Consider the following 23,413-nt stretch of genomic DNA (forward strand, 5'->3'; position numbering starts at 1 on the left):
AATATACACTAGTAAGGGTGTTGGATTATATATTATGTTTATGTTACAAGATAACTCGAGTTGGGGATGCACGACAGAGGGATAGTCCAATGGTTAGCTACCAGGACTTGTCGGGCTGGCTTTATAACCGACAGATGAGACTCATCAGCCACTAGGACAGGCATGCATCATATGATTATATGTGAATTGTTTGGATTGCCTAATTGACTGCATTATTACTTGCTAATTGCCTAATTGTTTTATTTGCTTCCTACTTGTGCATCTCTTCGTTTGATATACTTGTGTTTGCCTTTTCAATTTCTGTTGGCGGTTGGGAGGTTTGCAGGATTTGGAAAAGGGAATATTTAGTCAAAATTGAAGATCCTTAAGTTAGTTGCCTACTTTTACATTTCTCATGGTTTAGTGGTATTTATATGCTTTGATTATAATCTGGAAGTTCTAGGATTGCCTTCGGCTTTCCCAGGACATTACATGTTAGATATTTGGGCACTGTTACCATGCTGAAAACCTCCGATTCTCACCCATGCGGATTTTGTGGTTTTCAGATGCAGGGCGTGAGGCTCCTCGCTGAGACATGCTGGAGACTTTCTTTTGGCGGAGATCCTTGTATTTTGGAATTTTATTTTGGTCATTATATACTTGTTTAGATACTTATATTCTCCACTGTATATGTATTTTGTAATTACTCCTCTTAGAGGTTATTTTAGAGAAACAGATTTTGTATTTTGTCTGCCGGGTTCTTTTGGGGATTCCTTACTATATATGTATGTATACCTATATGCCCAGATCAGTTATCTCTGCAAGCCGAGTCCCGAGTCTTGATATATGTAACTTGGCACTCTTTTGTATATTTCTTCCCCTTAACTTACTCCTTGTCTATTCGTTTACGTTATCGATTAGAGTGTTGCGCTTTTTGATTTAACGGTTTTGATTTACCCACTCTTCTTCAAAAGGCTCCTAGTTGTAAACATTTTTGCAATACTATACGTACTAAAGTTTATTTTTTGAGGTCGTAATAGCTCGCCACCTCTGTTTTATGACTTAAGCATAAGGCTCTGTGTGGTAGGGTGTTACATTATGGTATCAGAACAGTTTGTTCCTGTAGAGCCTGAGGGACGGACTGACTATGCTTCTATGCATTCTTTGTGTTTGTGTTTATGTGCTATTAGGATATCTGACTGACATAACTGGCATAAACGTTCTTGAGCATACATTTGGGACTTTGAGCACTAGACTTCAGATATTGAGACTGATCAACTTGGTATTGATTGTTTGGTGTGTATAGGAACCAGATCGCGCCTCGTGGACGCGGTCGAGGCTGTCGGAGAGGACGTGCCGGTACTCAAGGGCCGGATGCCAATCAGAATGACCCCCTGAAATTCATGGCTGCATTGCAAAACATGGCTGCTGCTATGCAGGCCATTGTTGAGGCACTCGGGCAGCAGATGAACAACAATAATCATAATGGGGGAAATGGTGGAAATGGGACTCAAGGTCCGATGACACTGGCGACCTTTTTGAAGGTCAATGCCCCAAAGTTCAAGGGAACCACCAACCCAACAAAAGCCGACACTTGGTTCCAAGCTATGGAACACACATTGCAAGCGCAGTTAGTGCCTGAGAAACAATGCGTCGAGTTTGCTACTTATCTGTTCACCTGGGAAGCATCGCATTGGTGGCAGGAAACCCGACGTCTCATACAGTAGGGCGATGATCCGATCACCTGGGATGCCTTTCAGGAGGAGTTCTACAAAAAGTACTTTCCGAATTCCGCCCGGACGGCGAAAGAACTTGAGTTACTGCAGCTGAAGCAGGGAACTATGTATGTATCTGAGTACACAGATAAGTTTGAGGAGTTGTTTAGATTCTCCCGAATGTGTCAAGGAGCTCCGGGAGACTTTGGAGAGTGGAAATGCATCAAGTATAAAGGAGGGCTCTGAAGTGACATCTACAGTTCCGTAGGGCCTATGGAGATCAGGACTTTCTCCGAGTTGGTAAACAAGAGCCGAGTTACCGAAGAGTGTGTGAAGAAGGCAGCTGCAGAGAGAGAAAGCCAGAGGGGATCATTCCCACCGAACCGAGGAAAGAGTTTCACTCCTAGAGGTCCACCCCTCAAGCGGGGAGGTTTTCCACCACAGAAGACTCAGGGTCAGAATAACTTTAGAAGGCCCAACAACAACAACAACAATGCTTCGGGGAGAAGATTTGGGAAGCAGCCTCTGAATGAACACGCTTGCACTAGATGTGGGAGTTACCATCCTTGTGTTCCGTGTAAGGCCGGTTGGGGTTTATGCTACTCATGTGGGAAGCCAGGGCATAAAGCCTCCAACTGTCCAGAGAAGTAGAAACAGGGTACCGAGAGAGCACAGCAGCCTGGACGGGTGTTTACTACTTCCACTTTGGGTGCTGAGGGATCTGAGACACTCATTCGAGGTAACTGTGAAATGGCCGGTCAAATTTTAAATGCCTTGTTTGATTCTAGAGCATTGCATTCATTCATTGCATTTGAGAAGGCTAGTGAGTTAGGACTGAAGATTGTGGTGTTAGGTTACGATATGAAGGTGTATAATGCCACCCACGAAGCCATGATAACTAGGTTAGGGTGTCCGCAAGTCTCTTTTTAGGTTAAACAACATAATTTTGTTCAAGACTTGATCTGTTTGCCGATGACTGGTCTTGCGATTAGACTGGTTGTCTAAGAATCGTGTTCTGTTGAACTGTTTTGAGAAATTATTGCATTTCATACCGGAAGGATCCAAAGGACCGGTTGTGGTGAATGGTTGCTACTTGAACTATGTGGTAGTAAATTGCTCGGGGCAGAAATGTCAAGGTGTTATGTTATTAGCGGCCAGTGTATCGGGTGAGGAACAGAGCTTAGAGCAAATCCCAGTTGTTTGTGAATTTTCTGAGGTGTTTCCTGATGACATAGAGGAATTCCCTCCTAGCCGAGAGGTTGAGTTTGCAATTGAGTTGGTGCCGGGAATAGGGCCAATCTCAATTGCCCCTTACAGAATGTCGCCTTTGGAAATGGCTAAGCTTAAGACTCAGTTGGAAGACTTAATGAGCAAGCATTTTATCCGCCCTAGTGTCTCTCCGTGGGGAGTGCCGGTGTTATTGGTGAAGAGGAAAGACAGGAGTATGCGGCTTTGTGTGGATTACAGACAACTGAACAAGGTCACGATAAAGAATAAGTACCCACTGCCGAGGATTGATGATCTCATGGATCAGTTACAAGGAGCTGGAGTGTTCTCCAAGATTGATTTGCAATATGGATATCACCAGATAAGGCTGAGAGATGAGGACATCCCTAAGACCGCTTTTAGGACTCGTTATGGTCACTACGAGTATACTGTAATGTCTTTTGGGTTGACAAATACTCCTGCAGTGTTTATGGACTATATGAACAGAATCTTCCGCCCATTCTTGGATAAGTTTGTTGTCATCTTCATTGATGACATACTTATTTATTCTAAGACCGAAGAAGAGCATGCCGAGCACTTGCGAACCGTGTTACAAATTCTGAAGGAAAGAAAATTGTACGCCAAGTTATCTAAATGCGAGTTCTGGAAAAGTGAGGTAAAGTTTCTGGGTCACGTGGTGAGTAAACAGGGGATAGCAGTGGATCCTGCCAAGGTGGAAGCAATGATGGAGTGGAATCGACCGACCTCAGTTACGGAGATAAGAAGTTTTCTGGGCTTAGCTGGATACTATAGGAGGTTCATCAAAGGTTTCTCGCAGATAGCTTTTCCATTGACCAAGTTAACCCGTAAGGACGCGCCGTTTGTTTGAACTCCCGAGTGTGAAAAAAGCTTCCAAGCGTTAAAGCAAAAGCTGACTACCGCGCCAGTGTTGGTGTTACCCGAGCCGACTAAACCATTTGGGGTGTATTGTGATGTCTCACTAAAGGGTCTGGGGTGCGTGTTGATGCAGCACCGGAATGTGGTGGTATATGCCTCACGACAGTTGAGACCTCACGAAGTTAATTACCCAACACATGACCTAGAACTCGTTGCGGTTGTGTTTGCACTAAAGGTGTGGAGGCACTACCTCTATGGAGTTAAGTTCCAAGTTTTCTCTGATGACAAGAGCTTGAAGTACCTCTTTGATCAGAAAGAGCTCAATATGCGACAGAGAAGGTGGATGGAGTTACTAAAAGACTACGACTTTGAGTTGAATTACCATCCGTAGAAAGCGAATGCTGTAGTGGATGTGCTAAGTTGAAAGTCGTGGTATGCTTCTTGGATGATGCTCCGAGAAGAGGAGTTACTTAGAGCTTTCTAGAGTCTGAAGGTTGGTGTTCAGGAAGTGTCTGGAACTCTGTGTTTGAGTCGGTTACAAATCTCAAGTGATTTTAAATCCGAATTCTTAAAGGCTCATCAGAACGATGATGTGTTGCCAAAGGTATTACTTGCTATTGAGCAAGGGAAGTAATGGAGAGTGTCATGGGATCCAGATGGATTGTGGAGATTCAAGGGTAGGATCATTGTGCCGGATGTTGGAACTCTGCGGCAGGATATTTTAAAGGAAGCGCATAAAAGCAGATTTTCTATTCACCCTGGGAGTACTAAGATGTACCATGATCTAAAGGCTATGTTCTGGTGGCCTGGTGACAAACCCCAATTTGACGGTTTATCTTGTATTGATTTTTGGGGATTTTATCACCTTTTACCCATATTTATTCAAGAGATAGCATGGTTTTGTATATTCTCCTTTAATTGTGCTTAAATGTGAAAACATGCTTTTTAGGACTCAAAATAGCTAAATTTAATTCACCTTGATTCTATTAGATGCCTTGATATATTTGTTAAGTGATTTAAGGTTTAGGAGGCAAAGATTGGATCAAGGGAATGAAGAAAGAAAGCATGAAAAGTTGGAGAACTCATGAAGAAATGAAAGAACCGGAAAGCTGTCAAGCCGACCTCTTTGAACTTAAACGACCATAACTTGAGCTACAGAGGTCCAATTGATGCGGTTCCAGTTGGGTTGGAAAGCTAACATCCGGGGCTTCGAAACGATATAAGATTTGCCATAGTTGCTACACGTATGGTGGCGCGCACGCGCAAAGTACGCGCACGTGCCGTTGCTGCCACCTAGTCACTTAAAGCAAAACGTGGCCAACGAATTCTAAAGCCTTGTGGGCCCAATCCAACTCATTTCTGATGCTATTTAACCCAAGGAGTGAAGAGGGAAACATGTGTTAGTTACCAATTAGCTTAGTTTTAGTAGTTAGAGTTAGTTTCTAGAGAGAGAAGCTCTCACTTCTCTCTAGAATTAGGATTAGGTTTAGTTTAATAATCTTAGATCTAGATTTTAATTCATGCTTTCATCTCCTTCTACCTCTCAATTCTTTGTTGCTACATTCATCTTCTTCTATTCTTTAGTTGTAATTTCCTTTATGTTGTTCTTATGTTTTGTTGTAGATCTACTTTTGCTCCTTCTATTTTCTTTCAATTCAATTAGAGGTAATTCATAATAATTGTGTTCCTTTTGATTGTTGTTGTTTAATTCCTTGCAAATTGAGTAGTGTAGATTTACTTTTCTTGCAATTTTACTATGCTTTCCTTTTATGCCTTCCAAGTGTTTGATGAAATGCTTGGTTGGATTTTAGAGTAGAGTTTTATGTTCTTGGCTTGGAAAGGTAACTTAGGAACTCTTGAGTTACTAATGTCCAAGTAATTGATGATTGGGATTCATTGACTCTAGTTCTCACTAATTGAATTAGTGGAGAGTTAGGACTTATGGACTAGGATTGATATAGCTCATTTGACTTTCCTTTACTACTAGTTAGAGGATGATTTAATGAGATTAATCCTTGCCAATTCTCATATTGTGGTTAGTGATTAGGATAGAGATCTTTGACCACCAACCCTTGCCAAGACCTTTTTAGCCATTAGTTTACTTTCTTACCATTTATCTTTCATGCTTCATATCAAAACCCCAAATATAACTCACAACCGATAACAAGACACTTCATTACAATTCCTAGGGAGAACGACCCGAGGTTCCAATACTTCGGTTTATAAATTTAGGGGTTTGTTACTTGTGACAAACAATCTTTTGTATGAAAGGATTATTGCTTGGTTTAGAAACTATACTTGCAACGAGAATTCATTTGTGAATTCTAAACCGTCAAAAATCCATTCGCCAAAATGGCGCCGTTGCCGGGGAATTGCAATGGTGTTATGTTATTGGTTATTGTACATATGTGAATAGTGTGAATGTCTTGTTTTTTTGCTTTGTTTGCTATTTGTAGAATTTTGTTTCCCTTATTTTCTGTTAGCTTTTGATTTTTGTTTTCTCTTTTCACCATGAATTCTCATTTTGGCTATGAGTGTGATTACAACTATGTTGTAGGTGATGGAAGCTACAATGAAGATGTGTGTCAAGGATGGGATAACCAAAGGTGGGAGGAGCCATATGCTAATGATCAATCCTCTTGGCAACAACCTCCACCAATGCACTATGAAGAAGAGCCATTCTTTGATGCATATCAATCTAATAGCTATGGTGAACTCCCTTGTGACTTTCAAGAACCACCACCATATGCCTATGAGTCATATCCTCAACATAACCCTCAACCATACTCAAAAGCCACTTTTCACCAACCACCTTCATATGACCCTCATCCATATCCACCATTACAACAACCGTATGAGCCATATGAACCACATATAGAGCCACCACCATCTCAACATCACCACTTCCAAGAGCCACCCCCTCCATGTTATTACCAAGATGAACCACCTCAATTGTATGAAAATTTTCAACCACAAATGTATGAAAATTTTCAACCACAAGATGAATACCACTTTCCACCACAACCTCCCATGGAAGGATATTCATGTCCATCAATCCAAGAGCCATATGATCCTAATCATATTATCCAAGAGGAACAAGAGTCAAGGGATCATCTCAAGGAAATATTGGATCAACTTCAAGCAACCATGGAGCGTGTTGTGCAACAAGTGGAAAGAGTGGAAATTATTGAACCACCACAACTCTACCAAGAAGAACCACCTTCCTACTATGAACCCTTCCCCCAAATTGATGAACCCTTCCATCCACCCCAACCTCCAATGGATGACATCCTTGACGTTCTTGTTCAAGGACAAGAGAAAATGAAAAGGGATGTGCAACAATTCACGGCTGCCTTGGATGAGGTGGTAAACCGGTTAGCATCCCAATGCTTGAACTCTCAAGGAACTCCCATGGCTACATGTGGGGAATCAAATGAAGAGCATAACATAAAAGAGAGATTGGTGGAGAATGAGGGAAGTTGCTTTGTATTGGAACAATTGGAGGAAGCTATGATTATTGAAGAAAGGGAAGAATTGGTTGAAGACTTAAGAGATGCGGAGCCTCCATGGGAATCTAGAATTGAAGAAAACCCCTCCAAGATGATTGAAATTGATGCTAGGGAGGAAAGTGCACACCTTCCAAGACATATTCCATATGAAGATTTGGATGGGATAGATCAAGAAGTGAGTTCCCTTGGTGATGAAGATCAAGCATCAAACCTTAGTGGTGAAGAATCTTTTGAGCATGAAGAACCTTCTCCCAACAAGATGGAAAGCAATGTGGAGGTAAATTTTTCTTACCCTCCCATTTATGACTTGAGTAGGAGAAAAGGTTTATATAAAATTATTGAACAAAGGATTATAATTGAGAAGTCTTGTGAAGAGGTGGAAATCCTTAGAAAAAGGAGGATGGGAATTGAATACGCTTTATCAAAACTCTTGGAGTTGTCTTTGCCTAGGTTGCCATCTACTCCTTCATTTGAGTGGGTGAAATTTATTTCTATTAGCTTTATTATCCCACTTGAATATGGTTTGCTTGAAACGGATGGCCAACTTAGGGGGCTTTGTGGGATGAAGCGTAAACGAAAAAGGTTTTGTGGTTGGCGTTGCAAATCAAGGCTCATTATGGTTGATGCATCAAACATGAGATATAAAGGTTGGAGTAGTGCTCAAATAGATGGGTCTAGGAGGATTGTTGGCCACTATATAGAGAATTCACCTTACTCACCACCCGGTTGGATTAATAATGATGATCAACCTCAAGACGGGTGTGAAAATAAAGTGTGGGATCCCGGATTACAAGAAGATGATCAACTTTGGGAGCCCCAAGCTTGTGAAGAACTCCATCAAGACTTGGCTCAATCCATGAAGAATCTTGGGGCACAATGGAAAACCAAGCATTGGTGGGAGTTCCAAGATGAATACAAGCACAAGCCACCTTGATGAGAGCTCCCCATAAGTCCAACTTAAGGACAATAAACAAAAGTGCTAGGTGGGAGACAACCCACCATGGTAAAATCCTTTCATTTTCTCTTTTGTACATATTGATAGAACTAGTTTAATTTCATGTTTTGTTTAGTTAGTTGAGTATGTTTGGTAGTTTAAGTATGTTAAATAAGGTTTTATGGTGTTTTGGTAGCTGTTTGGAGGTTTGGAATGCATGGATTGGTGCAAAAACATAGAAAAAATTTTTTTTTTGAAAAACGCAGCACCATCCACGCGTACGCGTACATGGCGCGTACGCGCACTTCCAGCATTTTCGACCATCCACGTGCGCGCGCCATGCGTGCGTACGCGTGGATTAAGAAGTTCCAACCTCCATACATTTTCCAGAGAGTTGTGCCTGCGCCGCGCCAACGTTGTGCCTCTGGCACAAACCCCACTTGCGCACACGCGCACATGACGCGTACGCGCCACTCTCGAAATAAGCCAACGACGCGCGCGCGCCATGCGTGCGTACGCGTGGATACCCTTTCTCCCATCCACTTCTTTTCTTCTCCTCTTTCTATTTCTTTCCTTCTCCTTTCTTCTTCCCTCCTACTACCCCTCATCCAACACTCCCAAACACCATTGATAACCATTTATTTTAGTTAGTTAATTAGTTAGTTAGTTAGTTAATTAGTTAGTTAGTTGGTTCATTAGTTAGTTTTAGTTAGTTTTCATTTCATTTTCTCTTTTTCATTGTAAGTGTTGGATTGTTATTCTTGTCTACCATTAATTGCTGCTGAGTTTTAAGAAGGGATGTTATCTTAACATCATTATGTTTATAATCATTGTTGGATTCTATTGTTGAGGTTACCTTTTGCCACTTGGTTTTGAGTTTTTCATGCTTACCTTTTAAGAATACCAAGTGATGAGAATTGCCTTCGAGCTCGTAGCTCTTCTTGAATTGCATGATTTGGCCACCATGTGATTTGAACCCTATTCTTTGATTAGGCAATCTCTTGACATTGGATGTTGAGCATTTATCTTAATGCATTGTGCTTCATGATCATATGCATCCATATGCTTTTAGCTTGAATGCTCTCATGCTTCTTTAATGCTTGTTTTACCTTACAAGTTTACTTAAAGCATCTCAAGCACACTAGGATGAGTGATGTACATGCTTCTTTTGTGACATAACTTTTTATGCTAATGTGTGTTCTAAAAGGCGCCTAATTTAGAACTCACATCCCTATTCTCCTAATGTCACACTAATTCACTAACTCAATTCTAGTGATTAATACCTCATTCCAACAATGTATGCTTCCTTGTTTTTGTGTTCTCTCATCTTATGGTGTTATATTTTTGTTTTTTCATAAATAATGCACCGCAAGCAAAATTGGAAGCAAGAGAAAGAACACACAGCAATCCGAAGAGTCGCCGTACCCCCTTGCTCATCTTTGGATGCACCGAGGACGGTGCAAACTTTTAAGTGTGGGGAGGTCGTCCGACCGTCGAGGATTTTAGGTGACAAGTTTCTAATCTCAATACTTTTGCATTTCATTTTTTTTAGGTCTTTTAGGATTTTTGTTGCATTTTCTTATTTTTGCATATGTATACACAATAAGCTTAGTCAAAATAATGAAAATTTTCAAGATTTCTATCTATAGGGCACCAATTGATTTGAGTAAAAAAAACTTTTCATAGAACTTGCTTGAATTATATATATATATTGTGGAACATGATTTTTGAGCTAAGAACACAAGCAAGTGAGATTTGAGCCTAATGGTGTGGTTACATCTTATAACCACTTATTCTTCCTTCTTGTGTGCATTATTCTCTTTCTATGATTGTAATCTTTGATTTGTTTGATTCTTTATGTCCATTATTTTGTGTATTCATGCATTTATGTGATTGAGGCCATTATTTCATTAGCTCACTTACCCAAATAGCCTTACCTCTTATCATCCATTGTTAGCCAATTTGAGCCTATGATTAACCCATTTGTTCTTAATTTAGCACATTACAAGCCTTAAAGCGAAAAACAATAAAAGTCCTTATTTGGATCTTTGATTAGCTTAGGCTAGAGTGTATGTGAGTATCATTCAAGTGTGGGAACCTTGGGACATTGGGTGAATAAAAGGGTAGTTTTGTATTGTTATTGAAAATATTGAGAATTGGGTACATACTCATGTATTGATCAAATGTAAAAACCTTATGCATTGATGCTCTTGTATATAGAAAGAAAAAAAAATGAGAAAAACAAAAGAAAAAAAAATAGAAAAAGAAAGAAAAAAAAGAAAAAAAAAAGAGAAAGAAATAAAAAGGGGACAAAATGCCCCAAAGTAAAGTCCAATAAAGATCAATGCACAAGTGTTGTGAAATGAAAAGAAAATGCATGAGTATGTGAAAAGGTGAAAAATGGGTAGTTAGATTAGAACTTAATTGTATAGGATGTCATAGGTTAGGTGGAAAGTTTAAGCTTATCAAAGATTCAAATTTCAAGCTCACTTGACCAAATATGCATCCTACCTTGACCCTAGCCCCATTACAACCAATGAAAAGACCTCATGATACTTGTATGCATGCATGAAATAAATGTTGATTGTTAGAAGAAAAACAAATCTTGGAAAGCATGAAATAAAGGAGAATTGAGTGAATCAACCCTAAACACTTGAGCGAATAGAGTGCAAACACTACCGGTGAGGGTTTGATGCTCAATTACATGTTTTCACCTATGATCATCATTCTTCATGCAAGTTTGTAAAAATATTTAATAACTCAATTCAATTGTGGATTAGACTTGCTAGTCCTTAGCCCTTGTGCATATATGTTTCTTGGGAATTGATTTATTTTGACCCAGCACTTGCATTCATTTAGATAGTTGCATATAGGTAGATTGCATTTAGTTAGTTTCCATTGAATAAATGCCATACCCTTACTTCATTCTTGGTTTAAGCATGAGGACATGCTTGGTTTAAGTGTGGGGAGGTTGACAAACCCCAATTTGACGGTTTATCTTGTATTGATTTTTGGGGATTTTATCACCTTTTACCCATATTTATTCAAGAGATAGCATGGTTTTGTATATTCTCCTTTAATTGTGCTTAAATGTGAAAACATGCTTTTTAGGACTCAAAATAGCTAAATTTAATTCACCTTGATTCTATTAGATGCCTTGATATGTTTGTTAAGTGATTTAAGGTTTAGGAGGCAAAGATTGGATCAAGGGAATGAAGAAAGAAAGCATGAAAAGTTGGAGAACTCATGAAGAAATGAAAGAATCGGAAAGCTGTCAAGCCGACCTCTTTGCACTTAAACGACCATAACTTGAGCTACAGAGGTCCAATTGATGCGGTTCCAGTTGGGTTGGAAAGCTAACATCCGGGGCTTCGAAACGATATAAAATTTGCCATAGTTGCTACACGTATGGTGGCGCGCACGCGCAAAGTACGCGCACGCGCCGTTGCTGCCACCTAGTCACTTAAAGCAAAACGTGGCCAACGAATTCTAAAGCCTTGTGGGCCCAATCCAACTCATTTCTGATGCTATTTAACCCAAGGAGTGAAGAGGGAAACATGTGTTAGTTACCAATTAGCTTAGTTTTAGTAGTTAGAGTTAGTTTCTAGAGAGAGAAGCTCTCACTTCTCTCTAGAATTAGGATTAGGTTTAGTTTAATAATCTTAGATCTAGATTTTAATTCATGCTTTCATCTCCTTCTACCTCTCAATTCTTTGTTGCTACATTCATCTTCTTCTATTCTTTAGTTGTAATTTCCTTTATGTTGTTCTTATGTTTTGTTGTAGATCTACTTTTGCTCCTTCTATTTTCTTTCAATTCAATTAGAGGTAATTCATAATAATTGTGTTCCTTTTGATTGTTGTTGTTTAATTCCTTGCAAATTGAGTAGTGTAGATTTACTTTTCTTGCAATTTTACTATGCTTTCCTTTTATGCCTTCCAAGTGTTTGATGAAATGCTTGGTTGGATTTTAGAGTAGAGTTTTATGTTCTTGGCTTGGAAAGGTAACTTAGGAACTCTTGAGTTACTAATGTCCAAGTAATTGATGATTGGGATTCATTGACTCTAGTTCTCACTAATTGAATTAGTGGAGAGTTAGGACTTATGGACTAGGATTGATATAGCTCATTTGACTTTCCTTTACTACTAGTTAGAGGATGATTTAATGAGATTAATCCTTGCCAATTCTCATATTGTGGTTAGTGATTAGGATAGAGATCTTTGACCACCAACCCTTGACAAGACCTTTTTAGCCATTAGTTTACTTTCTTACCATTTATCTTTCATGCTTCATATCAAAACCCCAAATATAACTCACAACCGATAACAAGACACTTCATTACAATTCCTAGGGAGAACGACCCGAGGTTCCAATACTTCGGTTTATAAATTTAGGGGTTTGTTACTTGTGACAAACAATCTTTTGTATGAAAGGATTATTGCTTGGTTTAGAAACTATACTTGCAACGAGAATTCATTTGTGAATTCTAAACCGTCAAAAATCCATTCGTCACCTGGTATGAAGAATGATGTGGCAGAATACATCTCGAAGTACTTAACTTGTCAAAAGGTGAAAATTGAACATTAGAGACCTTCCGGGATGTTGCAACCCTTGGAGGTTCTGCAATGGAAGTGGGAGAGCATTGCGATGGATTTCGTGTCGGGATTGCCGAGAACTAGAACCGGTTTTGATGCTGTCTGGGTAATTGTAGACCGGCTGATGAAGTCGGCTCACTTTTTACCCATTCGGATAAACTATACCCTTGAGGAGTTAGCGCGCCTGTATATCAAAGAGATTGTGAGACTTCATGGTGTGCCGACGACTATAATTTCTGACAGAGATCCCCGTTTCACTTCACAGTTCTGGGGTGCATTTCAGAGAGCTTTTGGAACCCGTTTGAGCTTAAGTACAGCTTATCATCCTCAAACAGATGGACAATCCAAGAGAATGATTCAAACCCTAGAAGATATGTTGAGGGCTTGTGTTTTGGATCAGCCGGCGAGCTGGGATCGATATATGCCGCTAGTGGAGTTTGCGTACAATAATAGCTACCATGCGAGCATCAGAATGGCTCCGTATGAGGCTCTGTATGGGAGAAAATGCCAATATTCACTATGCTGGTAAGAAGCTGGGGAGAAAATTCTGTTGGGGCCTGAGATGATAGCTGAAACTACAGAACAAGTTAAGAAAATCAGAGATAGGATGTTCACTGCTCAGAGTCATCAGAAGAGTTACGCTGATCAGAGGCAGAAGCCTTTAGAGTTTGAGGAAGGAGACCATGTTTTCCTTCAGGTTACTCCAACAACAGGAATAGGTAGAGCAATTAAGACGAAGAAGCTAAATCTCCGATATATCGGTCCGTTTTGAAGTTCTTGAGAGGGTTAGACCGGTGGCATATCGGATGGCTCTACCGCCTCACCTTTCGAACCTGCACGATGTATTTCACATGTCGCAGCTTCGAAAGTATACTCCTGATGCTAGCCATGTGTTAGAATCGGAATCGGTTCAGTTAAAGGAAGACTTGACTCTGCCGGTGACTCCGGTCAGGATTGATGACACAAGTATTAAGAAGTTACACGAAAAAGAGGTTTCATTAGTGAAAGTGGCATGGAGTCGAGCCGGTGTTGAAGAGCACACTTGGGAACTTGAATCAGAGATGCGAGCAGACTATCCACACCTATTCTCAGGTAACTCGAATTTTGTGGGCAAAATTCCCAATTAGGTGGGTAGAATGTAAAACCCGGTTAATTAGTAGATAATTAACCAATAAATTAAAATATATTCTAGAAAGTGAGAAATGAGGTTTTTTTGGTTTAATGTGGTAGAGAAATTTAAGACGAGAATTTCGACACCAATTTTAAAGAAATCGGTCCAAGATTGGGCCGAACGGGCCAAACTGGGCCAACCGGACCCAAGTTGCGCCCAAGGCCCAGCCAAACCTCATTAATGATGAGAGTTCAGCACTCTCTCTCTCCCTCCAAAACACAAACACATACGCTGAACACACACAAGGGAGAAGGGGGAAGACATAAACCCTTGCTCCTATTCATCTCCACCTTCCTTTGATCATCTCTTTTTATCCGGAGCTCCGATTGATGCACCATTTGCGGCCACGTGACCACGGCGTCGAGCTCTACAAAACCCATACAAGCAATCTTGAGGTAAGCCACATTTTTCTCTTCGAATTCCCAGCCCTTAATTTTGAGTTTATTGAGCAAAAATGTTGAAATTTGTGAGCTCCTTCGGTTATAGGATCAAATTAGCTTGAGGGGAAGGCTTGTTCTTCTTCCCGTGATCCTTGGGCTGGTAAGTATCTCAAGCCCTAGTGAAAAATTCTGAGTTTTATGGTATTGGATTTGAATTATTGTGTTTGGATGTGATGTCGTGGCTTAGGCATTATATATGTGTATATTGGAGCTTGATTGGTGATTTTGGCAAGCCTTGGAGTGGAGCTTGTGATTAGGAATCTGCTGGTAAAGCATTGAGACATTTGAAGTTGACGAAAAGTGAATTTGAGAGTGTTCCGGGTTAAACGGGAATCGGCCAAGGTATGGTTTCGGTTTCCTGTATCTAAAATGTAATGTGGTGTGAAAACGTAGGCTAGTGACTGGCGCGTCGTGTGCCTCTCTTCTCTTTTTTTTTTATGCAGGATGCGAAATGCAATGCTAATGTGGGTTTTATGAATAATTCCAGGTTCAATAAAAAAGAAAACTTAAAAACAAACAAAACAAAATAAAATTAAAATTGAAAAAGGAACGATCATACCATGGTGGGTTGTCTCCCACCTAGCACTTTTAGTTAAAGTCCTTAAGTTGGACATTTGCTGAGCTCCCTGTTATGGTGGCTTGCGCTTGAACTCATCCAAAAATTTTCACCAATGTTTGGAATGCCAACAGCTTCGGGGGTCCCAAACTAGGCATGTAAAGCCCTTGAGAAAATTCAAACAGGTTTGCAGGCTCCCGGGGTGTTGAATGTCGGAATAGATTTCAGGATCCCAAACCTTGCTTTTGCACCCGCCTTTGTCTCGATCTATATTTTTCCAGCCGGGCGGTTTGGAAGTTGTATTCTCACCAAGATGACCAAACATCTTCTGAGACCCATGCAATCGAACTTGATACCAATCCTTGCACTTCAAATTGAAGTGTGAAACCTCATTGAATCTTGCATACCAGCTCTGAGTACGAGCCATTTTTCTCTTACTCTTAAAGCCGCAAAGAGCTCTAAGCTGGCCATCTGTTTCAAGCAAACCATATTCAAGTGGAAAAGTAAAGATAAAGGCTAAGGATTTTACCCACTTGAAGTTTGTATTGGGTAGTAATGGCCTTGGGATAGGTGTTTCCAGTGGTCTTGCAAGCTCTAATTCCTTCACTTCTTTGCAATCTTCTTCATCTGCAACCACGTCTTGATCGAAGTCTTCGATATCCTCCTCATCACTCGAGTCATAATTTGGAGGTTGAGAAAAGTCTACCTCTGCATCATCTTCGTATTCACTTGGGGAAGATTCTTCAATCTCAAAGAATTCACTTGCTGATGCAAGTTCATTACTAGGAGAACTTGACTCGTGATTATCATTTTTGACGAACTGATTTTCTATCGGTAAAGAAATTCATAAAAATATAATCACGTTGTAGGTATAGTTTCTAAACCAGCAAAGAATCCTTTCATACAAAAGTTCTGGTTGTCACTTAAGCAAATCCAATAAAAATAATAAACCGAAGTATTTAAACCTCGGGTCATCTCTCAAGGAATTGTAGGGAAGTATGATTTATTATTGGTTATAGAAAAAGGGTATGTTTTTGGGTTTTTTGAAATAAGGAACAGGTAATTTAAATGACGAGAAAAATAAATTAATAATTAGAAAATATCTTGGCAAGGTATGAGAACTGGAAATCCTATCCTAGTTATCCTTATCAGGTGTGATGAGAATTGGATTCTGCTCCCACTTAGTCAACCCTTACTAAATAAAGAAAAGTCAAGTGGACTAATTAATTTGATTCCTCAAGTCCTAGTCAACTCCTGTGGGAAGACTAGCTTTAGAGGGATCCAAATCAATCAACTATCCCAATTTTCAATCAACAGCTGAGTTTGATAACTCAAGTATCACCAATTAATCAACCAAAGCCAAAAGGGAAGAAAATCTACTCGAATGAAAATAATTTGGATAAATCAAAAGCATTAATAACATAAATAGAATAAAACGATCTTATATCTGAAATACCTCAATTTATATAAAAATATCAATCCTAACATAGAAAAGTTCATAAACCAATTTGGAAAGATAAATAACAATTAAAGTAATAGAATAAATAACAGTAGAAAATAAATTAAGGGAACATTGAACCTGTAATTGAAGATAAGTAGCCTAAACATAATAGAAATCCTAAATCCTAATTCTAAGAGAGAGGAGAGAACCTCTCTCTCTAAAACTACATCTAATCCTAAAATTGTGTATAATGTATGTTGTCTCTATATGTTGTCTCTATATGATGTATCTCTGAATGGATGGATTCCCCACTTTATAGCCTCTAATATGTGTTTCTAGACTTGGATCTGGGCCAAAAAGGGGCCCAGAAATCGCTGAGGGCGTTTTCTGCAGATTCCTGCACGTGGCGCCTGTCACGCGTGCGCGTGGGTCACGCGTTCGCGTCATCTGGAGTTTTTCCTTGTCACGTGTACGCGTCAGTCACGCGTACGCGTCGCTGCCATTTCGCGCTAAGCACGCGTCCGCGTCGCTGCCCTTTTCTTCAAAACTCCATTTTTGTGCTTTCCTTCCATTTTTGTATGTTTCCTTTCTGTCTTCTAAGCCATTCCTGCCCTATGTAGCCTAAAAATACTTAACACACAAATCACGGCATCGAATGGTAATAAAGGATAATTAAATTTAATATTTTTAAAGCATAGGAAATATGTTTTCACATATATCATAAAATAAGGAAGGAATAGCAAAACCATGCAATTTACATGAATAAGTGGGTGAAGAATTGATAAAAATACTCAATTGAGCACAAGATGAATCATAAAATAGGGGTTTATCAGTGAACCTAGGATAGGGCTTTGGAATTGTTGATGTGATTGTTAGTTAATTTGGATTGAATTGAAAATGTATGAATGATGGTGGAAATGATTGTGAGTGGTTGTATGGGTTGATAAAGCATGTATTGTTGTATGTTATATGGATTTAATATGTTGGATTGATGATAAAGTTGGGGATCTTGATGATGAGCATGATTGAAGTTTGATGATGATATGTGTATATATATATATTTATATATGGTGATTGATGAATTGAATATTTATTCGGAGATTGAGATATGAAATGTTGATTGTGATAGGAGATTTGTTGAATTGAGATTTGGCTAAATATGGTGGAATTGGTGGGTTGATGATTGTATGAGCCATTGGCAATGATTGATGTTGGAAGGATGAGTTTTGGTAGGTTTTAAATGAGTTTGGTAAGTGTATGTTTTGAAATTAGGAGTTTATGAGTTTTTGGTAAAAATGAAAATTTGATGAACTTCCACGGATCATATCTTGAGCTATTGTTTTCGAAACTTAATGATTTTTTATATCAAATGAAAGATAATTTTGATAAGCTTTAAAATGGTTCAAATCTGGTGGAAATCCAAATTTTGTGGAAGGAGATATGATCGTTGGAAGTTTGGGTTAAAAATCTGAATTCTGCAACTTCTGCAGAATTTGTGATTTCTGGTTTGTGTGCGCACGCACAGCCCTGTGTGCATGCACACTCCGCGAGAATTTGGTCGTGTGCGCACGCACAGCCTTGTGCGTACGCACACGCGTAGACAGGGCTACTAGTGGCAGCGCTAGCACGTCCTGTGCGCACCCACAACCAATGAAGGATTTTGAGATGTGCGTACGCACAGACCTGTGAGCACGCACACGTTGAGAATGGCACACTAGTGGCGGCGCTAGCACACGTTGTGCGCACGCCTCACCCTGAAGATTTTGCTTTCTGTGCGTACGCACAGACCTGTGCGTACGCACACGTTTAAACATGCTCCTGGGCGTGCGCACGCACACCCCTGTGCGTACGCACACAACCCAGTTCTTTTCTAAAGCTTTTGTTTTCAAGTCTTTCACCTTTCCAACAAGCTCGTAACCTTCTGAAATGTTATTTCTCACTTATAAACCCCCAATTTTATCCTTTAAGCCTTAATTTGATGTAAAATGTCTACAGATGAGAATAATCTAGGGAAGAGGGTAACTTATGGGTAAAGAATGAGGATATTATGATGAATTATGATGAAAAATGATGATATGAGTTGTTGAGGAGGATGGTGGGGTGTTGTTTATGATGATAGCCGGATGGCTGAGATGAATATTACTGTATGGCTGTGATTAACTGCATATATGCTGAATTGAATTGTCGATATTATGATTGTTTGCACTCCACCTATCTGAGACACGAGTTTTCCTGGGTGAAAGCAGTGGCTAGCCACCACGTGCTCCAGGTGGAGACTTAATACTTTGCTGACCCTATGTCGTAAGTGTGGCCGGGCACTGTGAAAGTCCCGGATGAGCTCGCCCCTGTAAATATACACCAGTATGGGTGTTGGATTATATATTATGTTTATGTTACAAGATAACTCAAGTTGGGGATGCACGACAGAGGGACAGTCCAATGGTTTGCTACCAGGACTTGTCGAGCTGGCTTTATAACCGACAGATGAGACTCATCAGCCACTAGGACAGGCATGCATCATATGCATTATATGTGAATTGTTTGGATTGCCTAATTGACTGCATTATTACTTGCTAATTACCTAATTATTTTATTTGCTTCCTACTTGTGCATCTCTTCGTTTGATATACTTGTGTTTGCATTTTCAATCTCTGTTGGTGGTTGGGAGGTTTGCAGGATTTGGAAAAGGGATATTTAGTTAGAATGAAGATCCTTAAGTTAGTTGCCTACTTTTACATTTCTCATGGTTTAGTGGTATTTATATGCTTTGATTATAATCTGGAAGTTCTAGGATTACCTTTGGCTTTCTCTGGACATTACATGTTAGATATTTGGGCACGGTTACCATGCTGAGAACTATGGATTTTGTGGTTTTCAGATGCAGGGCGTGAGGCTCCTCGCTGAGGCATGCTGGAGACTTTCTTTTGGCGGAGATCCTTGTATTTTGGTATTTTATTTTGGTCATTATATACTTGTTTAGATACTTATATTCTCCACTGTATATGTATTTTGTAATTACTCCTCTTAGAGGTTATTTCGGAGAAACAGGTTTTGTATTTTGTCTGCCGGGTTCTTTTGGGGCTTCCTTACTATATATGTATGTATACCTGTATGCCCAGACCGGTTATCTTCGCAAGCCGAGTCCCGAGTCTTGATATATGTAACTTGGCACTCTTTTGTATATTTCTTGGCCTTAACTTACTCCTTGTCTGTTCGTTTACATTATCGATCGGAGTGTTACACTTTTTGATTTAACGGTTTTGATTTACCCACTCTTCTTCAAAAGGCTCCTAGTTATAAACATTTTTGCAATACTATACGTACTAAAGTTCATTTTTAGAGGTCGTAATAGCTCGCCACCTCTGTTTTATGACTTAAGCATAAGACTCTGTGTGGTAGGGTGTTACAGTTAACAAAATTGACGACGAGAAAAAATTGAGACAATTTTAAAACGTTAGGAATTTAAACAGGACGAAAATGTTGGAGACAAAAATAATACATTATTACTCTTAGAAGAATTACCAAATCAAGCAAAATGAAAAGTAAATTCTAACGGAATGAATTGCATTACAAATTTAAAATTTTTATTCATCATAGAATGTTTCTAGAATGTTAGTAGATAAACTTCCCGAAAAAAATGAGTATAATACATATATAATAAAGTATAAATGATACCTTTTTGTCTCTAATGTATCAAACTTTTTTAATGTTTAATTTAAATAAAGTTTATTTTTAACTTAAAAATAAATTTTGGTTTTATTCTTCAATAATATCAATTTTTACGGTATGTAGTTATTCAATTATTTTTTAATCACATCTAAATAAATTATACTTTATCACATTATTTTCATTAAAAATATTTTTTTTCAATTTTACTCTTAATGATTTTTACTCATCATGAAATGTTTGTAGAATGACTAGTATATAAACTTGCAGAAAAGAAAAAAAAAAGAGCATAATACATATACAAAAAAGTATAAATATACATTGTTGTCTCTAATGTACCAAAATTCTTTAATGTTTAATTTAGTTAAACTTTATTTTTAATTTTTAAATGAATTTGAATTTTTTTAATTTGATCTTTTAATAGTATCAAATTGTTATGATAGATAATTATTCAACTTTTTTTAATTGCATCTAAGTAAATTATTTATTATCACATTTCTTTTATTTTAAATAAATTTATTTTTTTAATTTTATTCTTAATCACATTATTTTCATTCTAAGTAAATTTATTTTTTATTAAGAGCAAAATTGAAATGATTGAAAAAAATAAATTTATTAAAAAATTAAAAATAAAATTTAATTAAATTAAACATTAAAAAAGTTCGATATACTAAAGATAAAAAGATATAATTTATACTTTATTATATATTTACATGCTTTTTTTCTTTTCCGAAAGTATATATATTAGTCATTCTAGAAGTATGAGTAAAAATCGAAAATTCGTAATGTAATTTATTCCGTTAAAATTCATTATCATTTTACTTGATTTAATAATTCTTCTAAGAGTAATATATCATTTTTGTTCTCAACGTTGTCCTATTTAAGTTTCTAATGTTTTAAATAAAATTATTTCAATTTTGTCCCACCATCAATTCTATTAACATATTACTAACAATAGGACAACATTAAAATAATTTTAAAATAAAATGATTTAAATGTTAAGAATAATTTTAAGACTTTTTTTTAATATTGAAAACAAAAATAATACTTCAATCTTAAAATTTTATTGTTGGCCATTGAATTATTTTATCCGTATATGCTAGTTAGTGGTTAAGTAATTTTTAAGATTTATAACTAAACAAATCAGGTTCAATTTTCCTAACAATCAAGAGAGGTTAAAATAGTTTCTCCAAATATCCAATTCGGATTAAATATTATTGTTTGTTTTTGTAGCAACTATTTTGGTTGAGGACGTAACATGTGCTTTAGATGTCATTGATACGAGAAGTATAAGTATTATTTAATAATTATTAATCTACATTTTAAAATATTAGAATATTTAATTTAATTTTATATATATTAATTTTATTTATTTAATTAGTAGATTATTTTTTATGTCAATAGATTTAGAATTTTTTATTTGTAACTTAATATAAGATGTATAAATATTTTTTTAATTATTATAATTGTTACAGAAAAATGAGTTTATGAAAAAGCCTTTTTTTTAATTTTGTGATAAAATTATGGTGTAAACAAATAAGATTGAGTAAAATTTTTTTTTATTACATCAAAAAATTGGATAGAAGATAGAGTGATTTTTTTTGTTCAATTTTAATTTATTCTAAACTATAATATGGACAAGTGAGTGTAAGACCCCAAATTTTTAGAAATTAAATAATAAATTAATTATGATTTATTTTATTTATTCATGATATTAATTTTAGAAATTTATATATTGATTGAACATTTTTTTTATTATTGATTTGAAAGCTTGAGTAATTGAAAAATAATGACGATTTCAGATAAATGATTTAATTTGAATAATTAGATTCTGAACTCTATTTTATGATTTTAAAGGAAATTAATTTGATTATATTTAATTATTGAATTAGAATATTTACTTGAAAGTAAATTAAGTTAATAATTAAATAGTATTTTTACAAATATTATTATTATTGGATTAAATTTGATTTCAAATTATTACTTTAACCTCCTAATTTTATAAAATCAACGAATTATCCCTAAATCCAATTATACAAAACCCTAATTGAGACCCTAACCCTAATTTCCCTAAACTAGCCGCCTTTCCCCTTTTTCCTTTTCATTTTCTTCCTAATCAAGCACACACTACACAACAGCAGTAAAAAAATAAAAGAAAGAAAAGAGAGACAGGGAGTTGGAGTGAGGGAGCTAAATGGAAAGGGAAAAGAGAGAGTGTAAGACCTAGAATCTTTAAAAAGTCTTATTATGATCAAGTCTCAAATCATACAGTTATTTATAGCCTTAATTTCGGAAATCACTTTATTAAAGATAATTAAGGCAAGTTTTGATTTATGAGATTTGAGATAAGTTATGATTATTATCCAATTTCACAATTATTGGATTATTTTCTATATTCAGAGTATAAAGTTGGTAGTTGTGAAATAATAAGGATTTCTATATGATTTGAATTAAATAAGTAATATTTTCAATATTAATACTGCTACTTTGGAAAATAAGGGATTTAATTATATTACTCCTAATTATTTGATTTGGATATTTTATTGAAAATAATTTGTGAAATTGGTGAGCAAATAGTATTTTCTATATATAATTAGTGTTGGATTTTAATTGGGTTTCAATTACTACATTACCCTATTTTTAAGTGAAATTACTAAAATGCCCACGTCCTTAACCCTAAGTTTCAAAAGTGAAACCCTAGTCCCTAACCCTTAGCCGTCACTATCCCTTTCCCTCCTATCACCCAAACCCACGGTGGAACCAGAAAGAAAGGCAAGCAGAAAGGGAAAACAGAAATGGGGAAAAGAAGGGAGGAAAGTGCGCCGGCCAGGGGAAGGAGTTGCTGCCGCCACGGTCGATCACGTCTGCTGCCACGCCTCCGTGCCACCACGCCTCGCAGTCGAGCCCATTTCCGCTGCTACCACCGTCACGGAGAAGAGGCGTCGAAGAGGGGCCTAACTCGCGCCTCGTCGCTGTCGTCCCTGGGGCTTCGAGCCGCGTCGCCGTCCTTGGTGACCCACGAACCGAGAGCACACGCGCGGGGTGGAGGACGGCGCTGCTGTCGCCGCTGCTTCTCCCAACTCCGCTGCTGCCCGTTGAAGACGACGCCGTCGCGGGTCAGAACTCAGGCGAGAGAGAGGAGGTCACCAAGGAGAGAGCCACACCCAGTCCCTGGTTGCCGCCGTGCCAAAAGGGGGAGTGGCCGCCGTCGTTGCAGAGGAGCCGCGCGGCCACCTTCGCATTCTCGCGCACAGAGAGGGGGATGCGCGAAGGGGGATCTTCTTCCGCCGTTGTCGTTCCGTGA

The 23,413-nt window shown here is 37.9% G+C and overlaps 1 pseudogene; it reads left to right on the forward strand.

The window, feature by feature from the left end:
• The first annotated feature begins 2,444 nt into the window (after positions 1 to 2,444).
• On the forward strand, positions 2,445 to 23,413 carry LOC148549800 (uncharacterized; annotated as a pseudogene).

Source organism: Arachis ipaensis, chromosome B8, assembly GCF_059453495.1.
Source record: "Arachis ipaensis isolate K30076 ecotype BB chromosome B8, ASM5945349v1, whole genome shotgun sequence".
NCBI lineage: Eukaryota > Viridiplantae > Streptophyta > Magnoliopsida > Fabales > Fabaceae > Arachis > Arachis ipaensis.